The 23,786-nt window shown below is 39.4% G+C and overlaps 1 long non-coding RNA gene across 1 annotated transcript in view; it reads right to left on the reverse strand.

The window, feature by feature from the left end:
- The window catches only part of LOC123647252, a 40,840-nt gene that overhangs the window by 15,238 nt on the left and 1,816 nt on the right, over window positions 1-23,786 (reverse strand). The window lies entirely within an intron of this gene.

The following is a 23,786-nucleotide window of genomic DNA, read 5'->3' on the forward strand; positions in this document are numbered from 1 at the left end:
AAAGATGTCTTAAATAATAAAGCCCTTTTCAGGAAAGTTCAATGTGAGGATTGGCTGTACGTTTCAATGAAGACTTTTGACCTCTGGGAAATATAAGAAGGAACATCCAGAAACAGCAATAATAGATTTTCTGTCTTTTAATCCTGATGGGAAAGCTTCTTTTAAAGGATTTCAATTTTTAATGAAGATATACAAGAGATGACAGAACTGATTAACTGCTAAGAGCTCAATTCTTCCCCAGTTATCTATTCAGGTTTTGATTCCCTATTAAGATTCAGTACTTAGGTCCACTAGTGAGGGAAGGAAAGAAAATAATGTCTCTTACTTCAAACTTCTAATGGCCTCCAACTCTGCTTTGCCCACTTTAAGTAGATTGCTTGGTTTGGCTACTTATACTGTTTTTTCTGGAAACCACTCACACTTCTTCTGGGTTGCACTCCTAAACCACTGGAAGTAGTCTGGCTGGGAAGGAATTAGAGTCCAAGTACTTTTTTATGGCTTTATTTTACCTACTCCTTTTGAGCACCCTGAGCTTTAACAAACACAGAAAACAAATTTATTGACAACGTCTTACAATTATGTCCTACAGGAAGATTTTGTTGTTGCCTACCTCCTTCTTTCCAAGTTTTACTGCAAAAGAATAAACACTGCTGAATCCAGCTGGTGACTCCTATGGAAAAGTTTACCACAGAAACATTTGCAATCAGTTAAGACTTTGGTCCCATAATGCTTAGCAAGAGAGAAGCTGAAGACCATTCGGAAGGGAAATGGAATCCAGGCACCAAGCCTTAGAGCTAAGCTTTAAAAAGTCACCCATGAAAGATGTGCACTTTTCACATTGTTTGGTGCCTCTGGTGTACGGAGACAACAATGGCTTTAAGAAGATTGTATCCACTAGATTTGTGTCTGCATCTGTAAAGAACGTTATTGTCCCCTTGGCAGCTCACTGAGTCTTGCCCACATCTGTTTCTGCTTTCATTTCTATTGCCCTGTTCATTTCTGGCCAGGAGTCAAAAAGAACTGCAAGTTTATAAGTGCCACGGAGGCAGGCATATGGTTGGAGGAAATATTTTCCCTTCTATTAAGCCCGTATTTCTGTTTCGATTTTTTTTTCCTATTTTTCACTTAATTAGGAGCAATCACAATGGCGTGGAGGTTTTCATTAATATTCTTGAAAATGACATTTTAAAAGGGCAACTTAGAGTGATATAAATGCGTACAAACTTTATTTTTACTACCGAACTACAGATCATATTGAGGGGCAGCTCTTTATTGAAAGCCCATGGACTTTAGAGTTAGGCAGAGTTAATTCTGATCCTAGTACTGCCACCTACGGCTGTCTGACCTGAAGCCTAGGTTTTCTCATCTGTATAAAGGTGATGAGAAAAAAACCAGTATCTTTAGGTTGTTGTGGAGATTAACTATCAATGCACGGTAAAGGCTTGGGAAAGGGGGAGTATTATCAATGAAGAGTAGCTCATATTAATAGATTGCAGCAGTAAAATGCAACATTCTGGTCACACTCAGCAATTAAAAAAAAACTTGCTGGTTATCATCTCTATGAAATCTAATTATTATGTAGTGGCTTTCCATCAGGCCCAGTAGAATGTCATTGCTAACAATAAAGGATGTAAAGGCTTACTGAGGCATGGAAGTTTTATTTGCTTAGTGTGGGCGAATGGGCCCAAGGACAACACATTTACGTTTGGGGAAAAATAAACAAATTCCTATAAAAGCCAATAGTATAGTAAACATATCAGAGAAAAATAGAACACTGATAGAACATGAAAATAAGTCCTGGTACCAGGAATAAAGGAAAACAGTGATTATCTACTGAAAATCAGATAATAGATCTAAATAAAACAGATAACAAGATTAGCCAAAGGAAACCATTCTCCATCTCTCTCCTCTACTATCTCTTGATTATAATCAGCTTTGGCTCTTAACTGAGGGAAAAAAGGCAGGCTCCAGCTAGGTAAAGCCAATGGCAATCTTTTTTTTTTTTTTTTTTTGAGACAGAGTCTCACTCTGTTGCCTGGGCTAGAGTGCTGTGGTGTCAGCCTAGCTCACAGCAACCTCCAACTCCTGGGCTCAAGCGATCCTCCTGCCTCAGCCTCCTGAGTAGCTGGGACTAAAGGTGCACACCACCACACTAGGCTAATTTTTTCTATTTTTAGTAGAGATGGGGTCTTGCTCTTGCTCAGGCTGGTCTGGAACTCCTGACTTCAAGTGATCCTCCTGCCTTGGCCTCCCAAAGTGCTAGGATTACAGGCGTGAGCCACCGCACCCAGGCCAATACCAATCTTAATTAACCATTTAAGATGACAAATAGATTTGTCTCAGAATGTCAATTTTGCTCTGTAAGCAGTAATATTAAGCAAGAAGACTTATCTACACCCATCTAGCTCAATCATAAACATAAAAGACACCAAAGTCTAAAATAAAGAATTTGAACAAGATTTAAGAGACAACAACATTTTGGGCATTTATTCCACTTCTGGAGTCAAGCAAAGTTGGGTAAGAAATATTGTACTATTTTGATAGGATTTACACACCTAGCTGGATTTAAAGGTTACTTCTTCTGGGACGGTGATGGTGTTTGCTGTATCAGGGGAAATATTTATCATTCTTATCTTTAAAGCTGTGATTATTTTCTATACTTCCTAACAATTTTCCAGGTACCCCAAAGACAGCCACATTCATCTATATTCTCTAAAAATATGTTTTGTTTCTTCTCTCTCTCTCAGGTGAGGTTGACTTTCATAAAGGAAGATAGGGATTCTGCTAAACATTGGAGTCTTTCCTTTAATCAGTTTTCTTGTCTCCTATTTGGTATTACTTACTTCCCTCTGGGTCATTTCAATGAAATTATACCTCACCGTGCCATTCTGAATAAAGGAAAAGAAGACTATGAATTAATGAAGTTTGGGTAATGTAATTCTTTTAATGAAATTCAGGCTTATTGCTTTAAAGAACCTATGGTAATTAAAACTAGACTGAGAACTGCTTCGTTGAGATTCAAATTTAATAAATAACAAAGCAAGATCTGCAATTAGAATAGCATATTCCAGGCACCAGCCCAAGTATTGCCAACGTCTGCTTATATTGTAAGTATATTTTTTATTCATTTATTCATTCTTTCTTTCAACACAGACTTATTGAGTAGGTATTATTTGCCAGGCACGATGCGAGATGCTAGGGAGAGAATGGCTAACAAGAGAGGGTTATTCCTTCACCTGCTTGCTTCTTGTATGCTTGGAAAAACTCTTCCTCTAATTAACCTGTCCCCTTATGATCTTCCTTATATTATTCAGTATATTCATATAATTAAACACTCACAATTAAATCTTAATTAATGAAGCTTTATGCTACTTTTTTCAAGCGCAGACACAGATCAGCAATGCTTTCTTTTTCTGCAGCTATGTGTATTAAAAGATAAAAGGCTACCTGAATCTATTTTCTTTTTCTCTGATAGTTTGCAGGAAATGGATGACTTTTGGCTAGAAATGGTTTATCAGGCCAATCTTTTTTTTTTTTCCTGCTACACCAATTATCACAAGAGTTCTAACCAACAGCAAGTTAAGAGAAATATTATAAAGTCAAAAGTACAGTAAAAATATGGTAGAAATACATTTTGATGGCAAAAAGCTAAAACCTCCCACAGTGCAAAATAATAAAGTTGTCTGAGGTGGCAAGATGACTTCAGAAAGTTAGGCACAAAAGGACAAAGCTGTGTAGTGCTCAGATGTACACCTGGCACTGCAGCAGGATACACTAGCCATAAAGAGCACAGGGTTCTGGAAGAAAAATTGAATCTGGGGGTCCCAAGTTCTGCTGGGACCTTGGGTCAGTCCCTTCACCTCTTAGGGGTACAGTTTACTCCTAAGTGCTAGATTTGAAATAAAAGCCTGATCAAATCCTCTCAGGATTTGTGACTATGGCCAAACTTCTTCCCTTAGTGGGCTCTTCTGTCAAAATGATGAGATCAGACGAGAAGTTCTCTAAAGGAGCTACCAGTGTGGACATCCTTCATTTCTAGAATTAGAGTTAACCCCAGAGCTGCTTCCCAGGCAGAAAACTTTTTTAAAAATATTGATCTGGAGGGCACCTGTCCCACTCACCACTCTCCCACACGCTAATCCTTTTGGGATCACCTAAGCGTAGAGGAGACAGTGGTAAAGGTGGCAACTCCATGTTAGGGGTTGGGTTGTGTCCACCCAAAATACATATGTTGAATCCTAACCTATAGTACCTCAGAATGGGACCTTATTTGGAGACAGAAGTTTTCAAAGGGGCAATTAATTTAAAATGAGGTATTAGGGTGGGCGAATGACCCAATATAATTGCTGTCTTTATAAAAAGGAGAATTTAGACACAGAGATAGGCACAGAGGGAAGACAATGCGGAGAGGCAGGGAGAAGACAACGGTTGGGGTCTGTCATTTACAAGCCCAGGAGAGACACCCGGAAGAACTCTTTTTTCACGGTGCTCAGAAGGAACCAATCCTGCCAACACCTTGATCTCAGGCTTCCAAGCTCCACAGCTGCGAGGCAATACATTTCTGTTGCTTAAGCCACACAGTTTGTGATACTTTGTCGCGGCAGCCCCAGCAAAGTGACACATGCCATTGAGATAGTTCCAAGAAAGAAGAAAAAAATGTCTGACTAAGTCAAATATCAAAAAGCAGTGCCTTGGATCCTGGACTTCCTGCCCCTTGTAAAGACATCCCCCAGTTTGCTTCGTGGCATCTCCTTCTCTCCTCACAACTCCTGCTCCCCAAAGCAGCCTACAGGCATGTTTTCCCTAGATATAAACAGGCCAATTGGATGTAGAGGCTTTATAACTTGATTTATCTATGCGTACCCAGCCTACTCCCCTGCCTCAAAATGTTTTTCTTTGTGGCTGGACTTCATAATGGGGACCCCTTTTATTAATAGCTATAGTAACTATAGAAACATATGTGGTAGGTAATCAGGAGCCTCTGAGACATTCTGAGAGAAGGAATGACATGATTAAATGGTGCTTGAGAAATATGTACTAGTAACCATCCAAAGGAGGGATTAGAAGGAGGGAGAAATAGAGGCTGAGAGACAGCGGTGATAGTAATCGCTGGAGCAGGTGATATGACCAAGTTGTCAATTGGATTAGACTAGATCAGTGGTCTTAAACTTGACTGGGCAGCAGAATCATCTGGAGGTGATTCTTGTAAAAACACAGATTACTGAGCCAACCCCAGAATTTCTATAAACATAAGATTGCCACCTCAATGCTAATTGATCATGCAAATTCTATCTTATTTGGGGCCATATTAACCAGGATTTAGAAGTCTCAGAACCCAAAAACTAAGGGAAAAGATGATGAATTGGTGTCCTCCAGTCTGACTGCAGTCTTAAGTTAAAAACCTAGGCATCTCCCACTCCTATTCCTCCACCCTCATCACCCCAGTTGAGGATCACTGATTTATAATTTGCAAAACCTTTCCATTTTATTTGCAAGAATGATTGGTAAATTCACATTAATCACTCAGTTCATCATTCTATGTAAGTAGGCTGAGAAAATATCACCCCCAATTTGTTGATGAAAAAAATGATACTCAAAGGGGATCTTACCCCCCTCTCTCATTTCTGTTCTTGCCAAGATTTTAATAATTTGCCAAAGAGATTAATGTCCCAGCTCCAGAAGTTGCCCTTAACATATACGATGGGAACAATATTATACTGATCCTTAAATTCACACAACTAATTTAAAGCAAAGCACCACACAATCAGAATCCATTAAAAACAGCCAATCAACCTTAACAGACTTTGTCTCCATTGGTAAATGATGGATCCTGCTTGAATAGTCATCCTATAGGGCTGATCAACGTTCTGGTTTTTCCCTGTGTTCTTAGAATTTATTTTGCATAAAGCGGCTTCAAGCTACAGATTCAGCAAATGGTCCCTTGTAAAATGAGGAACAAATAAGCTTCTTATTTCTGATTTCCTTCAAGTTTATGAGGAGAAAAATCCCAAGAACTGTACTTTCTATTAAATTGAGAAGAGGAATGTGTAATGAGGAAAGAATTTTGTTCAACAATAGCAGCAGTGCCACATAGCTGACCAGTTGGAGCTGAGCCTGGCTGTGGCTCCACCGCCCTCCCTTCCAGAGAGAAGCCAGCGTGGCTCAACCTCTCTCTGTGAGGGTGAGAGGTTCCCTCACAGACGGAGTTTGCCCTCGGCCTCCAACAGAGAAACCAGCCATCTCTTTCTATAGCAGAATGTGTGCGGTTATAAAACTTTTGTGCTCTTGCTCTAGTGCTCTCTCTCTCTCTCCCCCCAACTCCTACTTTTTAAGTCAGTTTTGTGGCTTTCACGTGAGCATTTAAGCGTATTTGGGGTCTACCTAGGCTATCCTTGGATTTAAATGAGTGGTTTTTATTTCCTTGGGGATTAACTTTACTCAAAAGGTGAGGGTTACACACTGACACTTTACCTTTGAGAGAGAGAGACCCCATTCCGAGACCAAAATGTTTCAACCTCTCCTTCCTGATTGCTATTTAAAGCACTTATTCTGACTTGGGGAAAAATGTAATATATAGTTCCTTAATGTGTTTAGTTAAGGACCTCATGAATCATGTTGATTTCTCCACAACCTAAGTGGTTATTATGCTGACCCAAGGGTGTGCCTTTTTGTGGACACTTTATCTTCGTGTCCCTGTTTATTTGTAGCAAGCAAGCTCAGTTCTGTAAGACACTGATTAGAGGGACAATGGAAGTTGTTATCTACTGTAAGTTGCATACAGCAAAAAGCTGCCAAGTGTTGTTCACATAATGGAAGAGGTCGAGCTTTCAGACGTGATTGTGATTTTTGGTTTGGGGACTTCCAATTCTAGCTCAGGCTCTCAGTAAGGGCAAGACTACTTCTCATCCCAATAACTCCTTTTCAGGAACAACACCTCACCGTGGATCTCGGAGATTGCATACGAGTTGCTGTACTTAAAACCTCCTTTTTAACTAAGAAAATCTCTTCCTTAGTTCTTCCAAAGTTAAAGAACTAAAGCTGCTGCCTTTGCTTACTGCTGGATTTAAACTTTGCAAGGAATTTTACTAAGTGGAGAAAGGCAGTGGGGGATGGTATCAGCGGTGAGTTACTTAGTGCAACTCTGAGCTGAGCGGGAGGAGATGCTGTGCTTTCTTACCAGCTGTTATACATCAAGAAGAGGCAGGCTTGTGTAACCCTTTCCTGGCACACTAGTTTCTAAAGAAAAGCCCACTCAATGCAGATTTTCTTGTGGAAAACATACACACAACATACCACTATGAATTCATTCATAGGTAAATATGTTTAATAGAATGTGACACTGTTTGTTTCTGTGTTTTCAATTATCACAAGAAAGTGTGAAAAGGCATTAAACAGTGTTGGTATCATTGACATCCAAAGGGCGCTGCTATTTGCTTCTCTCTCAAAGAAAATGACTCTTCTCCATTGAGGAGTAGAGAAAGAAAACACCGATCTGAAAAACATAAAGAAAAAGCGTAGAGTTGGACCTGCTCTTGGTCAAAGCCCAGGAGTGTATTCAAATGTGCTTCCCTTAAGGGTTAAGTTCAGGGCGCCTCCCAGGAAATGACAAATGGCCCCGCAGTCAAAGTTCTGTTCGCTCCCGCTCCCCTGCCCCCAACATCCAGACTTCCAGACTTCAAATAGTTAGAAAAAGTGTTTGGTTTGAAATAATTCCTGAGGTTTAGCTTGCCTCACAAACCACATTCTTGTTACTCTCCTCCCCCAGCCCAGTTTTAAAAAAAGGAAAAGAAAGATGGCTTGGAATTCTGATGATAGATTTCCATAAAATTGTCCACGTTGCTTGCTGAGGCAGGAAGAAAGGAAGGAAGGAAATAAAAAAGAAAGAAAAGAAAAGAAGGAAGGGAGGGAGGGAGAAAGGAAAAAGAGAGAGAGGGAAAAATCTATATAAAGTTATGACTGTAACTACTAAAATGTTGGTCTTCGATTGGTGATATTTGTCTTCTATTTTTACTTCTTTATATCTTGAATTCTTACTGTAGTTTTCATTTTGCACTTTTCCATTCTAACAACTTCATCCCATTTTAGCCCTGTACCCATGAAGATATCAACTATTTTCTGAAGTCCAAGGTCCCTGGATATTCCCAAACCCTTAAGTCAGTCCGTGACATCTTTTAACCTGTCGATGCCTGGAGCCCACCCTTAAAAATTCTCATTCAGAAAATCTGGTTTTGGGCCTTAGAAAGTGTAATTGGCTCCTCCAGTGATTTTTAATGCAGAGCTGAGCTTAGAAAATACTGCTGCATAGTGTACACCTACACACACACACACACACACACACACACACACACACACACATACATACATTGCCCCCCTTAGTGACTGCTATCTGAGAACAGTGATCATTAAGTGTTCTGTTTGTAATTCTATTGTAGAGGAAGACAAATCCTATTTGTCCTTTATTGCTAAACTTATTGAAAAAGTGGCCAGTAGGGCCCCACTATTCCTACTTCCTAACCCCTGGGGCCACTTGCTCTAGGTACAATCTAGCATATGATTCCTAAATCAGTAGTCAATGACCTCTTAATCATAAAGTTCAATGTTCTTTAGTCCTCTGCTTCCTAAACATATTTTCAGCATTTAGCACCTTCACCTTCCTGAAGCCCCCTCCTCCTCTGCGTTATGGAGATCTGTGCTCCCCTGCACTCCCCCCAGGTCTCTTCCTAGGTCTTTCTTTACTCTTTCCCTGGGTCCTCATATTCTTTCTACTACAACCCCCCACTGTTAGCCCCACCTCCATATCTGTCCTGGGCTACTTTGTGTTCCATCTCCACAAATTGTCCTCTGGCAAGCTTATCTAACCCCACAACTTCAGTTAGCATCTCCTCATCAGGAAGCTCCCAGATCTATCTGTCTAATCCTCACCTCTCTCCCAAACTCCATTCTTCTTCTCTTATTGCTTGCAAGACTCCTTTACCTGGTTCTTCCATTATGCCTCCAAAGTAACACATTCAAAAGGGAATGAATATCTTCTCCAAAACGCTCAACCTCTCGGCTATCGGAGCTTGAAGTTACAATATTGTCTCCGACTGGTTTCTAGACAACAACATCCAAACAGCCATCTAGCCCTGTTAATTCTTGCACCCAAATATCTCCAACCCAGTTTCCTCCTTTCGATTCCTACTGCCAGACTATAGATGCTATTGTATTTCAAAAATGGGGAAATTTTTTTAAAATTAGGGTAATCAAAGAAAGATTTTAAATGCTCAAAATGAAAGTTGAGCAATCCTTGAAAGACAGGTAGGGTTTTAGTAAGTCCAGGGATGGATGCGAGGGAATCTGCTGGGAAAATCAACATGGCTACAGGTCCGGATGCAGAAATAAGCATGGCATGTGCAAGCACAATGAGAATCTGTTTGACTAAAGCCAAGTGTGTTATTATATTTAATCTCCAAAAGTTACTCTTTAATGAACCATGCTTCCAGGTAATCACACCCTTGTGCAATCCCATCCTCTTAAATCTCAGTTGGCACTGTGGCTCTCTTCTTTATTATAGAATGTAATGGAAGTGACACTGTGTGACTTCCAAGGCTGAGACAGAAAAAGCTTTGTCACTTCCTCTTTGCTCTCTTAGAACACTCTCTGGGAGTCTAATAAGAAATCCTTTAGCTATGCTAGAGATGCCAGATGTAGACATTTCAGTCAACAGTTTCAGCTGAGTCCAGCCTTCCAGTCGTCTCTGTCAAGGCAATAGATATGTGAACAAAGCTATCTCAGACCCTTCAGATAGTACCAACTGCCATCTGAATCCTAGGAGACCTCAATCAATACAAGGTAGAACAGAATAAGCCTTACTTGAAGTCCTGATCCAAAAATCAAGAGATATAATAAAATTATTGTTGTTTTAGGCTACTTAGTCTTAGTGTAGTTTATTAGGCACCAATAGATAACAAAAACACAAAGGCATGTTATTTTGAGCAGTAGAAAATAGAATTAAGTATGTGTAGTGGCTCCACATTATGTATAGTCCCGAAAACATTAAGCGAAGAGACTCTTCTTACTGGTATAGGATAATAGAGAGCCAATGAAAGTTTTTGAGCAGTAGAATGATAACAATAGAATTGTTAGTTTGGCAGAAATACACAAAAGGCATAGATAAATGGTTAGCATTTGGCAATTTGATTTAGAAGACCTAGGGTCCAAACTTGGCTGTGTGATATCGGTAAAGTCATTAACTTCAGTATGCTACCTCAAAGAGGTGTTGTGATGGTTAAATGGGTAATTTACGTGACAGTGCTTTGAAAACTCATTCTAAATGCTACATAAAATAAATTATTGTTAAACAGATGACAGAGAGTCTAGAGAAAGTAGGATCAACAAATCCGAGGTGTAGTGTGATACATTCCTTGATTAGGATGATTGATTTGGTCCCTCTCTAGCCTTACTTCCTGCAACTTTGATTCACAATTTGTGCTCTAGCCATGCTAATTATGGACAGTGGCTTCAGAAGGCCATATCTTGTAAACTTCCCTGATTTTCATAGTTTGAATTAATTGCTCTCTCATTGGTGCCTCCACTGGATGTTGTGCTCTGCAATGATTCCGTATCATATTAAATGGCATTTGTTGGTTTACATATTTGTCCCTTCACAAGTACTATACTCAGTACATTTGATTACCTCGCACACGGTGGAGTCTTAATAAATATTCATTTTTTTTTTTTTGTCTATTAACTGGAACATTAGGGATAGCAACATAAGAAGGATTGAAACAAGAAGCATCTTAAAGGAAAAAAAGACTTTATCGTCGATTGAATTTGAGGAACAAAGACTGTGGAAGAATCAGAGAGGAGCCTGAGGTTTCAGATGTGTGCAGCTACAAGAACAAGAATGCACTACAAGACTCAGGGAAAATGATAAGGACTCTGGACAGAATGGAAGAATTTTGGAAAGCTGAGATGTGAATATGTTGAACTGAGAAAATGGCAAAGCATTTGAATAGAAATATCCCAGGGATAGTTGTGAATGTAAGAGTAACACTGAATTCATAGAATAAGAGTCAACCTTGAGTTACAGTGCTTATATTAGAGTGACGATATTCAGTATCTCCTTAATAAAAAAAAAATTTCTTTTTGAGGTATAGCGTAGAGAGAGAAGAAGAGGCCCATCTTTTGGGATCAAGAGAAAGAAAAAAGTTACAGAGAGATTGAAATCTGCCAGCATTAACAAAATCACCAATGGTGATATCACAGCAGCCAGCAGCAGTTGCCTACCAGTCAGCCACGTGTCCTGCAAAACATACCAAGTCCAAATCTAAGTTCACATCCAGAAGCTTGCCTTTCCCTCTCCTTTCCCCATCTCTGTTAATGACACCATCATCCACTCAGTGCTCCAAAGGAAATTTAGAAATCATTCTCTGTTCTTCCCTTAATCCTGATATTCTCTTAACAAGTTCTATGAAGCTATCCCTGAAATATAATTCCCATCCTCCTTCTCTTGTCCAACTCACTACCACCATGTTTCATGATGCAGTTGCTTTTTAACTGACTGCCTCCAATATCAGCTTCCCATGGCCCTCCCTTCCCACTGCTATTACACAATGGTTCTACAACACAAATCAACCACACAAGAGCCCCACGGAGAATCCCTCAGTCATTCCCCATTCCTTAAAACACGCACCTTTGTCCTCCATGATAAGGATGCTGCCCACTTCTTCATTTCTTTTCTGATTCTTTACCATAAGCAGTCATGTTCTAGCCACAGGAAATTCTGTGCAGGTGTTTCAAACACAGCATGCATAAAAGGGAAGGCATCATTTTTTCAAGTCCTCAAATCCTCTCTTCTGACAGAATTCTCTATCTTAGCAACGTTACCACAACAAGGCAGAAACCTGATGGTCATATTTGATTCCTTTCTTTTCCTGGTTCTTACAGCCCAAATCCAGCTAATTCTCTTCATTCCAAATGTTCTCACCCCAAGCCCTACCACAATTCATCTCTCATCTGGGAGAGTTTCTTAAGTTCCATTTGCCCCTCCCCAATCTATTCTGTAGGCCACAGAGAGAGCCATCTTTCTAAACACACATTCAATCAGTGTTACAGTTTAGAGTAAGGGATCGGCTTAATATTTGGGTTAGGATTTAACACTCCTCAGTGGATTCTCACTGCAGTTAGGATCAATTCTTTAACAGGACTTTCAAGACTGTCCCTGATTATCCGCTGGCTAACTTGGAAAATACCTCTGCAGACTCAACCCCTACCTCACCCATCTCCCTTCCCTTCACTAACTTGTATCCATTTATCATGGAATGTTTGTGTCCCCTCCCCAAATTCATTTGTTGAAGCCCTAAGCCCCAGTGATAGTATTTGGAAGTGGGGCCTTTCCAAGGTAATTAAGTTTGATGAGGTCATGAGGATAGGGCCCCCATGATGGGATCAGTGTCCTTAAAAGAAGAGGAAGAGACACCAGAGCTCACTGAGTGTGCTCCTTCGTGCTCTTCGTGCTCGAGTTTTCTCTCTCTCTCTCTTCCATGTGAGGACACAGTGAAAAGGTGGCAGTCTGCAAGCCAGGAAAAGGGCCCTCACTGGTAATCAAATCTGCTGGCACTTTGATTTTGGACTTCCCAGCTTCCAGAACTATAAGAAATAAATGTCTGTTGTTTAAGCCATCCAGTCTGTGGTATTTTGTTATAGTAGCCTGAGCTAACTAAGATACCATTGTAGTTCTGAGTTTGTCATTTCCTTAGACTCTTTCCTTGTGTTCCATGGCTTAGGTCAGGGACTCTGCCATGTATTCCCATAGCATCCTACGTATTTCCCCTAAGATGCTTTGTAACGGCTTATTACGCAGACTTAATTTAATGTCTATCTTTTCTGTTACACTATAAGACCCTAAGCACAGGAACCCATTTACCTTAGATTCCCAAAGCCCATCACAGTGCCTGAGACACAGTAGGCATAAAAAACTTATTTCATAAATGAATGAGTGAATAACTTGATTGCACCATGCTCCCATCATATTGCATATTTCCTATTTATTTCCTGGAGTGCCAGGCCAACAAATCCTCACTCATCCAGACTCATCATCTCTTCTTGGGGAGCCACCTTCATATTCCCACTTAAAGCTAGATACCTCATTTCCATTTTCCCACAGAAAGACCTCTATCACTAATGTTTTCCCATTGTTTATCTCTCACACATGCCCATTAAATCAAGCAACTTGAAGGCAATTATCATCTTAAGCATCTTTCTGTCTTCACTGCCTATGATTCAGTCCATGTTTGCTTGAATGAATGATAAATGATTCACTTGAGAAGGTAGAAGTTTCAGTAATACTGAGGGATGGGGCTATCCTAACGAGTCAGTGATTCCACCTCTTTATTACCTTATTTGAAAGGAATTATAAACATACAAGAAACAATATTTTATTTTTAAAAAAAGAGATGTCAAAAATAAGAGTGCAAATATAGTAATTTTACATTAGGAAAATACCTTCTGTTAATTGTAAGACCACTTTGCCAGTTCCTTATTGTTCTCTATAGATTTTTAGCCCGTTCTTTATTTTTATTTTATTTATTTTTTTATTTTATTTTATTTTATTTTATTTTTTTTGAGACAGAGTCTCGCTTTGTTGCCTGGGCTAGAGTGAGTGCCGTGGCGTCAGCCGAGCTCACAGCAACCTCAAACTCCTGGGCTTAAGCAATCCTACTGCCTAAGCCTCCCGAGTAGCTGGGACTACAGGCATGTGCCACCATGCCCAGCTAATTTTTTTTCTATATATATTTTAGTTGGCCAGATAATATATTTCTATTTTTAGTAGAGACGGGGTCTCGCTCAGGCTGGTCTTGAACTCCTGACCTCGAGCGATCCACCCGCCTGGGCCTCCCAGAGTGCTAGGATTACAGGCGTGAGCCACCGGGCCCGGCCCCCATCTTTATTTTTAAAAACAACTTAAATAGTGAAGATTTCTTAATGTTCTTTGAAAAATCCATCTAAGACATTAAAGACCATATAATTTTAAGTCGTGTCATGTGTTTCCACTATTCTTTCTTTAAAAATTCTTTTTCTATTTGTAATTCTTCTAATTATCACTCTCATTTTCTGGCTTTACTGTCTGTAAATATTTTGGAGATAAAAATCTATAGAAGGAAAAGATTTAAATTCCAAGAATTGGTGAACTGTTCTATTTCAGACCTCTGCCATTGACTGGTCACAAGACATTGATGGAACTACTTTATGTCTCTGGAATAACTCCATTATGCCTCACATGAATTGTGGCAATCTTGACTGCAAAAATACAGCAAATGGCCTCTTAAATCCCTTCTCACTCCCTGCTCCTGCCATGGGCTTTCATTGCTGCTGAGGCTTTATCCAGACAGTTTCTCCAGCTTGAAGAACATTTTGTATTATTTGAGACCATTAGTGATAGCTCACGTTGATTTATCATATTTTTACTAGTTTTTCTTTGAGACTGTGTGCTTCCTTTTTTAAAAAAAAAATTTCAGGTGAAATTCATATAACATAAACCATCAAATGGTTTATGTTTCATGAACTAACCATCTTAAAGTGTAATTAACCATCTTAATGTGTTAAATTCAGAAGCATTTAGTACATCCACAGGGCTGTGCAACCATAAAAACTATCTAGTTCCAGAGCATTTTCATCATCCTCAAAGGAGGTCTTACAACCACGAAGCAGTCATTATCCATTGCTCCCTCCCCCCAGCTCCTGGCCACCGCTAATGTTTTCTGTATCTGTGCATTTACCCATTCTGGATAGTTCATGTAAGTGAAATTATTATTAATATAATACCTTTTGTGTCTGGCTTCCCTTATTTAGTGCAATATTTTCAAGGCTCATCCATGTTGTAACATGTATCTACTTCATTCCTTTCTTTTGCTGAATAAAATTCCATTTTATTGGAATTTTGGAATGCCATATTTTGTTTATCCATTTACCTGTTGATGGACATTGGGGCTGTTTCCACGTTTTGGCTGCTGTAAGTAGTGCTGCTATGAACATGTCAGCTTCTTAAAGACTGGAATTGTTTTATTTTATTTTATTTTTTAAATTTTTTTATTATTTTGAGACAGGGTCTTGCTCGGTTGCCCAGGCTGGACTGCAGTGGCATCATCATAGTTCAGTGCAACCTCAAACTCCTGGGCTCAAGCAATCTTCCTACCTCAGCCTCCCAAGTAGCTGGGACTATATGTGCATGCCACCATCCCCAGCTAAGTTTTCTATTTTTTGTAGAGACAGGGACTTACTCTTGTCCAGGCTGGTCCCAAACTCCTGACTCAAGCAATACCCCCGTCTTGGCCTCCCAAGGGCTAGGATTACTGGCGTGAGCCTCTGCACCTGGCCCAAGAATAGAATTATTTATCTCGGTATTCTCTGTGTCTGGGTAATTGATTAACCAAAGGTCTTGTTGATAACAATATAAATTACTATTTTAATGAATATTCAAAGGTAAGCTCATACACATATACACACACAAATCCTGCTTCTCTTCCTGTCTTCCTCATCCCAAGTAATGATACCAACACCCACTTAGAGTAGCCCAAGCCAGAAAACTCACCTCCATTTTCCACATTTAATTGACCACCATGTCCTATCAATTCTAAGTCCTAAATGTCTTTCAAATCTGCCCCTTTCTCTCTGTCTTCACTGCTTCAGCCTTATGTTAGGGCCTCATCCTCCCTGGCCTACACTATCACAAAACCTTTCTAAGTGACTTCACAGTCTATGGGCTCTTTCCAGTGCTGCTTGGTTATCTCACTAAAACATAGACCAGATGGTTTCATTCTCCTGCCTAAAACTCTCCAGTGGTTGTCCATGGATTATACATTAAAGGAAGACTCCTTAATATGACATAAGATGCCCTCCATAATTTCTCTCCTTCACACCAACAGCCTATTTCCCTACTGCTCTTTAATTATATTCCAACTACTAACTTTGAATATGTATTGATCTTCCCTAAATGTGCCTTCTCTTTCATGTCTCCCTTCACTCAGTAAATTTTAAATGAGTACCAACTCTGACTCCAACCATGATAAATTTTATAGACACTGTGTTGAATAAGACAGGCAAAGTCCCAACCCTCACAGGACTTACGTTATAGAGCAGTGGTGATATTGACATTTGAAGTGGATAAGTCTGTCATGGGGTCTGTCCTGTGCATTGTAGGAATGTTCACTAGTATCTTTGGCTCCTGTTCACTAAATGCCAGTAGCATGACAGTCAAAAATGTCTCCAGGTGCTGTCAAATGTCCCCTGGTGGACAAAATTGCCTTGGGTTGAGAACTACTGTTCTAGAGGGAGATCATTATAACATTAATTATTTAAGTACAAATTATGATAAATGTCACCTCCCACTACACATGTTGTACCATCTTTCTAAAGAGAGTTTTCCTCTCCTTTCTGCCTGGTGAATTTCTCCAAGACTCACTTTTATCATTCCCTTCTCCTGGAAGCCTCCCCAACTTGCCCAGGCAGAACTAGTTACTTCTCACTCTTCAATCCTCTTTCTGAACTCCCTTATACCTTGTTGATACACTGTTCACTGCATAAACGCAAAATATCTTTGTTTTAGAGAGTTAATGTATTATTTTCTCAGGTTAGGCAAAGTACTCCCTCCCCATTAGTAAACTGCCTCTACTTCAAATCTCAGTAAACAAAGGATTTCAGTATATACAGATTTCATTTTGTATACTTTTTCCCAACCACAAGAATTTTAGTTACAGTATATAAGAATTATGAATCACTCCTGTTGGGGATAATTAGAAAACGAGGAAATTGGGTGATGGGAATTAAAAAGTAAAGGAAAGTAGATGGCAAGGCAGTAACAGAGGTTTTTGCCTTGAGGCTTTAGGAAATAAGGGAATCTGAGGAGATGTAAACCAGGACCTTAAAATGGCACTCCCGCAGCTGCAAGGAAGGAGAGAGGTGATATTTGTGTAAAAGGGGCCTGATGGCATGCACTTTGGGGAGTTATCTCTGGGACTGAGGACGCAGGAATCAACAATTCCAAATCATGAAATCAAAAAGGCATTGCACGTTTGGATGGAGGATCAGACACAGGGTGAAGGGTCTTTTCATATTTATATTATCTTTAACAAAGCAAAGAAAATTTATGGGCATTTCATTGAAATAGCAGGGGAGAGAGACCCTGAGAAATTTCACTTGAATAAAGGATGGTAAATGGAAAGCAATTGTACTATAACCATTATTAATCATTTACAATGTGAAAAATGTCACTGAGCCTTCTTTATTTAGCATGATGTCTTGATGGTTCCACTTTAGAGATGATACAAAGAAGATTTGTAAGGGCTCGCATTTAATCCCTCTGTAATTTTATTGTCCCCCTAAAATCTAATGTACTTCAACCTGCAAAATCTCCTTTCCCTCACAATTGGGAAGAATCTGCTGTATTTTTAACAGTCACCCGAGATTAGAATGTCTACCTTATCCCTCTACCTTTCCCCACATCTACCCCCAACACATAATAAGAACTCCATTATTGTTTGTTGAACACAAGATTCAAAACAAGATGTGGCAAGAGGAACTGGCAAAACTCATACTCTTCTCTCAGATGGAGATTCTGAGAGAAAAGTGGAAACTGGGAGCAGGCATGGCAGAAATGGACTCAGCTGCAGGAAGTCAGAAGCGGAGAAAGCACAGAGACAACAGGCCAGAGCTGCTACTCTTCAGATTGTTGTAAGGATTAAATGTTCAAAAATAGTCTAGACAAATGCCAGATGTTACAAACAGAAAGGAACTTGCAATCAACAGACCAGTCCCCTAGTTATAGGTCTACCATAAGCTGGCTAATCACGTACCCTCTCTAGGCATGTTTTCTCATTTACAGAATTGATTCATTCATGCAACTAGCACTTACTGAATACCTGCTGTATACCAGACACTTATTAGACATTAGAAATATGGTAGAAAAACAAATCTTAATTCCACACATTTACAATTATGATTTGGATGATATTTAAATTATCTTCCAACTCTAAAATTTTATGACTTGTAATTAATAAAATTAGCTTTTCCCTATTCTTAAAGTACTCTCTTCTTCATAAATTTGACTTAATAAAATAAAATATTTATGAGTTATCAGGGAATAATTAGGTGTTGCTATTGGGTGAACTGGCTAAAATGCATGCATGTATTATTTAAGCAAATTTCATGTGTTGATTGCCACACTATCAATAAAAGGAAATTTTAAAATGTGTAGATTAAATAGCAAACCATCAGTGAAGAAAATAACCAGTATTTATATTTAAGTTCCTTATTTTCCAGTTATGTCATAACAAATCAATATTGATTTATTGAGTAAATATTTCTTGAGCATCTCTAATTCAGCACTATGCTGTAAAAGGGTGAATAAAATAGGCATTATCTCTGCTATAAAAGATCACACATTTAACTGAAGCCAGTTAATGAACAATTACCTTTTAATTAATTAGTCAACTAGTCTGGTGACAGATATTAGATATTAAAAGTACAAGCCATTTTGAAAATGTGCAAAAGAAGGACTTGACCCATTCTAGGATATCTAGGAAGCCTTAGACAAGGCACTTCAGCTCTCTGAGCCTCAGTTTTCTTACTTGTAAAATTGGAAATAATAAAATGTACCCCACCAACAATTAGATAATGATTGCTGACACTTTGAGACAACTTATGTAAAATTCCTACCAATAGTACTTACACTATATAATAGGTAGTGATGATGTCACATTAAGTAACTGGAAGATTATCACACAAATAGAATATTCCAAAGGTCAAAATCAAATTTTAAACTTTAAAGAGTTCATCAGTAATACCATTAGCTTAATTTGGTAGTTATTTTTAAATTGAAATATAAACTATATTAATTCTGCATATGGTATCACATAGAATTAAATCTTTATAATTCTTTTTCTACACATAATATATGAACCAAAGAGTATGTATCTTGATTTGACTTAATGGGTGAATCAATCTATTACCAACACTCAGACCTTTTCTTGCAACTGAAGTAAAAGTCTCCTTATTTCTTCCAGCTACTTGAGAAGAATTGAAAAATATAATTCTGGAAACCAAGCCAACCAAAGTTCTAATAACCAGAGTAGACTTTTGGAATGCATCAGCATTCTGGTGCTCTTCAATTTAAGGATGAATTTGGAACTGGCTGAAAAAAACGTAATCAGCATCTTCTCCAAGAAAAAGGTGGACTTAATTGAAAGCTGAAATTCGTATGCCCTAATACATCTCTCTGAATTACGGGGCTTAGAATAGTCAATAACAAGATACTACAAAACAACTATTTCCACGCAATCTGTACACAAGAATACTCAGAATCATGTATAAGTAAAGTGGTTGTCTATTTCATGTTTCTAAACTTGAAAAATGGGGCACTGAACATTAAACTGGGATTCATAAAATATGAAATAAATAGACTCTGTCTATACATTTAAAGGGACCTCATGAAAAAAAATCAATCACTACCAGGATGAAAAAAAAATCTATATGCACTTAAATGTTCTTGCTTCAATACTAAAAAACAAATGAGGAGGAGCATAACAGAAGAAACCTAACGAAAAACATTTTCATGGAGGGCTTTAGAATGGGAGTTAGTGTCAAAACTAAACGGCTGATTCAGATGGTTTCATTCTAAACACGCGTAATCCTCTTGCATATTAACCCTAATATCATCCTTAAACCACACCCAGTTCTCTCCCACCTCCTAGTATAACTAAAATTTGGCACTAGATGTGTTTATTACCTCACCTCTCTCCCACTTTCTCTCGCTTGGATTCTGTTCCACTGAAACCACCTTCACCAAGTTCACCAGTGACCTCCAAGGTACTAATTTATATAATCTTTTTAGCCTTACTTGACCCTTCAGAAAAATATGAAACTTTTCAGTACTCCAAAAATCTATGCTCTCCTCCCCGCAAACAACCTGTTTCCTTTCCTTCTGCCACATAGACATTGTGATTTTGCCTCCATCCAGTGTGGCTGCTCTTCTCAGTTGCTTTGATAGTGTTTCCCCTTTTGGCCATTCTTTACATGCTAAAGTTCTTCAGGGTTTTGTCTGAGGTTTTATTATTTTCTACTTTTGTACACACGTGGAACCTGGGGGATGGCATCTACTCCCATGACATCAGTAATCTGATGACTCCCTTATCTATAAATCAAGGCCATATATAAACTGTGGACTTCAGGCCTAAATAACTAATTATCTATGAGACCTATCCACTGGGACGGCCCATAATCACTCCAAACTGAACATGATCGGCCTCTTTATCCTCCCCTCCCTCACCTCAAGCTATCTTCTCCTCAAATGTTCCCGAACTCAATGCATGGTACCTCCAGCCAGCCAGTTGCCAAAGCCAGAAATTGGTGATAATCCTTGAGTCTTCCCTCTTCCTCATTCCTCACAACCAAACGTCACTGTTTTCCTTCTAATTCTAAAATATTTCTAAATTTCACCAACTTCTCTTGAGCTCCATCACTATTACCCTAGTTCAAGCCACCGCTGTTTTCCCTCAGAATCACTGCTACAGCCTTTGGATTTCCCTTTCTCTGCTGTGTTCCCCTTCCAATTGTTTATCCACGTTGCAGCCAAAGTTGTCTTTAAAAGCACTCTCTGGTCACATACTTTCTCTGTTTAAAACAATCTAAACACTCCCTTGGCACAGTTAAGAAAACACGAACACCAGAATACAGCTTAAAAGGTCCTTCTAGATCTGGTCCCAGCTAAACCCACCAATCTCATCTCTAGCTCCTTCCTCTGTTCTTCCCCTTTTTCTCCACAATCCCATCATGCTAAAATGTTTTCCATTCCTCAGATTGCCAGATTTTCTAATGTCTCTGTGCCTAGACCACTCTCCTATCTCTTTTTAAAATTCTGTTCCCATTTAAGGTGTAAACAAGAATGTTGCATCCTCTAGGAAGCCCTCCTTAACTGCCCCCACCTAAACCTAGATTAGATGTCCATCTTAAAGCCCTCCGTAAACACATAAGCACTCTACTCCTCCATCATAATACTCATCGCACTCTTCTCTGTCCTGTAGCAGATGATGAGCTCCCTGAGAGCAATGACGATGTCACTCTGTTTCACAGTTATACACCCACCAACTAGTACAGTGCCTGGCATAACATTAAACATTACTTGAGTGAATATACATCTTGTCTCATGCAAATAATCAACAGCAGCTGAATATCCTAATTGATATGACCTAGAGCAGGAATCTCCATGCCTTCTAAACAAATGTCACAGAATCTTTTCAGCTGCCACCTTAATTATCAGCAAATACCTTCCTTCTTAGCAATTGTTTGACAACCACCAACTCAACTAGAACTGGAACTAGGATGAAATAGTGCAGTGCTGGTACTTTTCACAGAATGGAGCCTCAATAAATGTTTGAAAGGAAATGTCAGTCAGATGTTAAACTTTGATCAAAGAAAGAAGTTTAAAGAAATAAGTTTAAAACCACATGGCCTTATCAGGGTTCTGCATTCCTTTATCAGCCAGATTCACAATGATTCACTTGCCATATGTAAAGGCGTGGCCAGGTTTGTAATCTGTGGGGTTGCAAGAAGCTGAGGAGATCATCTTTTCTTGCATCAGAAAATAATTTGGGAATAGGAATCCAGGTGTTCACTGTCTAGCAGCAAAGTTGCAGAAGTTTTTGATCTCCTCTGCCTCCCTTCTCCCAGCCCTCCACTCTCAGCGTTGACTTTACTCCACTCCCTTCCTCTTTTTTCCTTCTCTGTCTGCTCCCTCCCCGCCCACCCCCCTCACATCATCAAGGCCATTACCCGGGCACTCCTTAAAGCTTGGGTCAGCTCTTACAGTCCCACCCCCATCCACACAAAAAGCTGCTCGCTATTTGGAGTCACAAAAATATTTCACAGAGATCTAACTGTAAGCATTGAAGCATTCCTCCTTTAAAACAAACACCTAACCAACTATTTCCCCCCAAGAAGTGATCAGTAAGTGAAAGAGTGTCAACATTGTGTGTAAAAACGGCTGGAAGTGGAATCTGTTTCTCACTTTAAAGAAGAAAAGTTCCTGTTCCGTTTTCTCCATTTTCATTGCTTCTTTCTAGATCCAAGGCCTCCCACCAAAGGCTGACGAATGCCTGCTCCAAACCCTGCCACATCAGCAGGGAGGGCGTGCGGCAGCATTTGGTATTTGCATCAGTTTCCAGGAATGCTTTTCAAGTTATCAGTTCGCTCTGCCGTCTTTAGCAGAGATGTTTTTCCTCTAAGTTTATAGATGTGTGCTTGAACTTAAATTTCTCTAATTCTCAAAAACCAGCTGAGGATTTTTCTTTTTTTGCTAAAAGGGAAATTATAATCACTTCTAAAAAATGTTCTACATCTTAAATTATTTTTGACAACAACAAAACCCACAACAGTGTTTAAGATATTGGGTGGCTATTGCAAATCCAATGATTTGGCCAATTTGACCCCAGAAGAGCTATCAGAAGTAAAAGTGACCTCACTGAAAAGCACTTGAAGGATTTCTTTCATAAATCTGTTTCCTTACATACCTGAGTAATTTTGTTCAGAATTAATCTCTGCCTTTTAGCTACATAGGACAAATGCACAAATAATGTTCTGCAAAGGCAATTCAACAGAGTGGTAATTTAAAGTAAAAATCATTGGTCTTCTGATTAATGCAGAAAAAAACATTGGCTATGTAATATTGAAGGTTTTTTTTCTTGATAAAAGTGATTTTCACTTTTAAAGTTTTTGGTTAGTTCTATAATAGCTACATTTTGGGAAAAGGGCAGAAATGTTCTTGGAATATACAACTAAACCTCAGGTCTTTTGTTGTTGTTGCTAGAACATATAAAACTCTAAACATTATTGCCTAGTTAGAAATAAATGTGACTGTGGATTCCCCCTTATAAACAACCTCCTAGGACTGACCAGACACACTTTCAAATTCTTTTACCCCAAGTTGTTTCAAAAAATCTTCTGGGGGCGGGGGGCCCAGAGGGACAAGGGCAATATACATAACCTAAACTTTTGTACCCCCATAATATGCTGAAATTAAAAAAAAAAAAATCTTCCAAATTTGTCTCCCAAGTCAGTGCCTTTAATCAGAATAAAATAAGAGTCCAGTATAGTTTTTGGTTATTCACTTTCACTTCCATTAACTTTTTTTTCTTTTAAGTTTAGAAAGAGTAACCGGTTTTCAGACTATTCAGTTCCTTCAGTTTATAGCAGCTGCTGAAGGAGTTAATTTACGCAGAAATTTTTCCTTAAGGCAAAGCAGAAAAGGGGGGATGGGGGTAGGAGGCAGAAAGGAGAAAAGATGATTCTCAAGGAACTGCAGCCCACTCGTTTCTGGTTTCTGTTTTGCAGAGACAGAGCTGACCTAAAGATGCCCCCTTTGCCATGACTCCTGGGAGAGAATGGCGCTCTGACTTGTCCACACCACTGCCTCACCCAGGGTGCTAGGCCAGCAGCAGAGAGGCCTGAGACCTGTGGCCTTTCAGATAGAGACCCGGGGCCTGGAATGACCAAGAGGTTTGGGAAAGGGCACTCAGTATTTCACAATGCACAGGACCCCCGCATCCCACAGGACCCCCGCATCCCACCTTCAACGCCTCAGCAAGGGAAGAGGGAAGTTGAGTGTTGAGGAGAGAGTTAACACCCACGTTGGCGGGGCACTGCTTGGGGTGTTACCAGAGAAGACTGCACATGCCCCAAACTAGAATTAGAAGGCCCTCGGCGTGGGCTAGGCGTTTTCTCCTGGGAAAGGAGTTAGGATGAAGGCAGAGAGGGGC

This window comes from Lemur catta, chromosome 11 (genome assembly GCF_020740605.2).
Source record: "Lemur catta isolate mLemCat1 chromosome 11, mLemCat1.pri, whole genome shotgun sequence".
NCBI lineage: Eukaryota > Metazoa > Chordata > Mammalia > Primates > Lemuridae > Lemur > Lemur catta.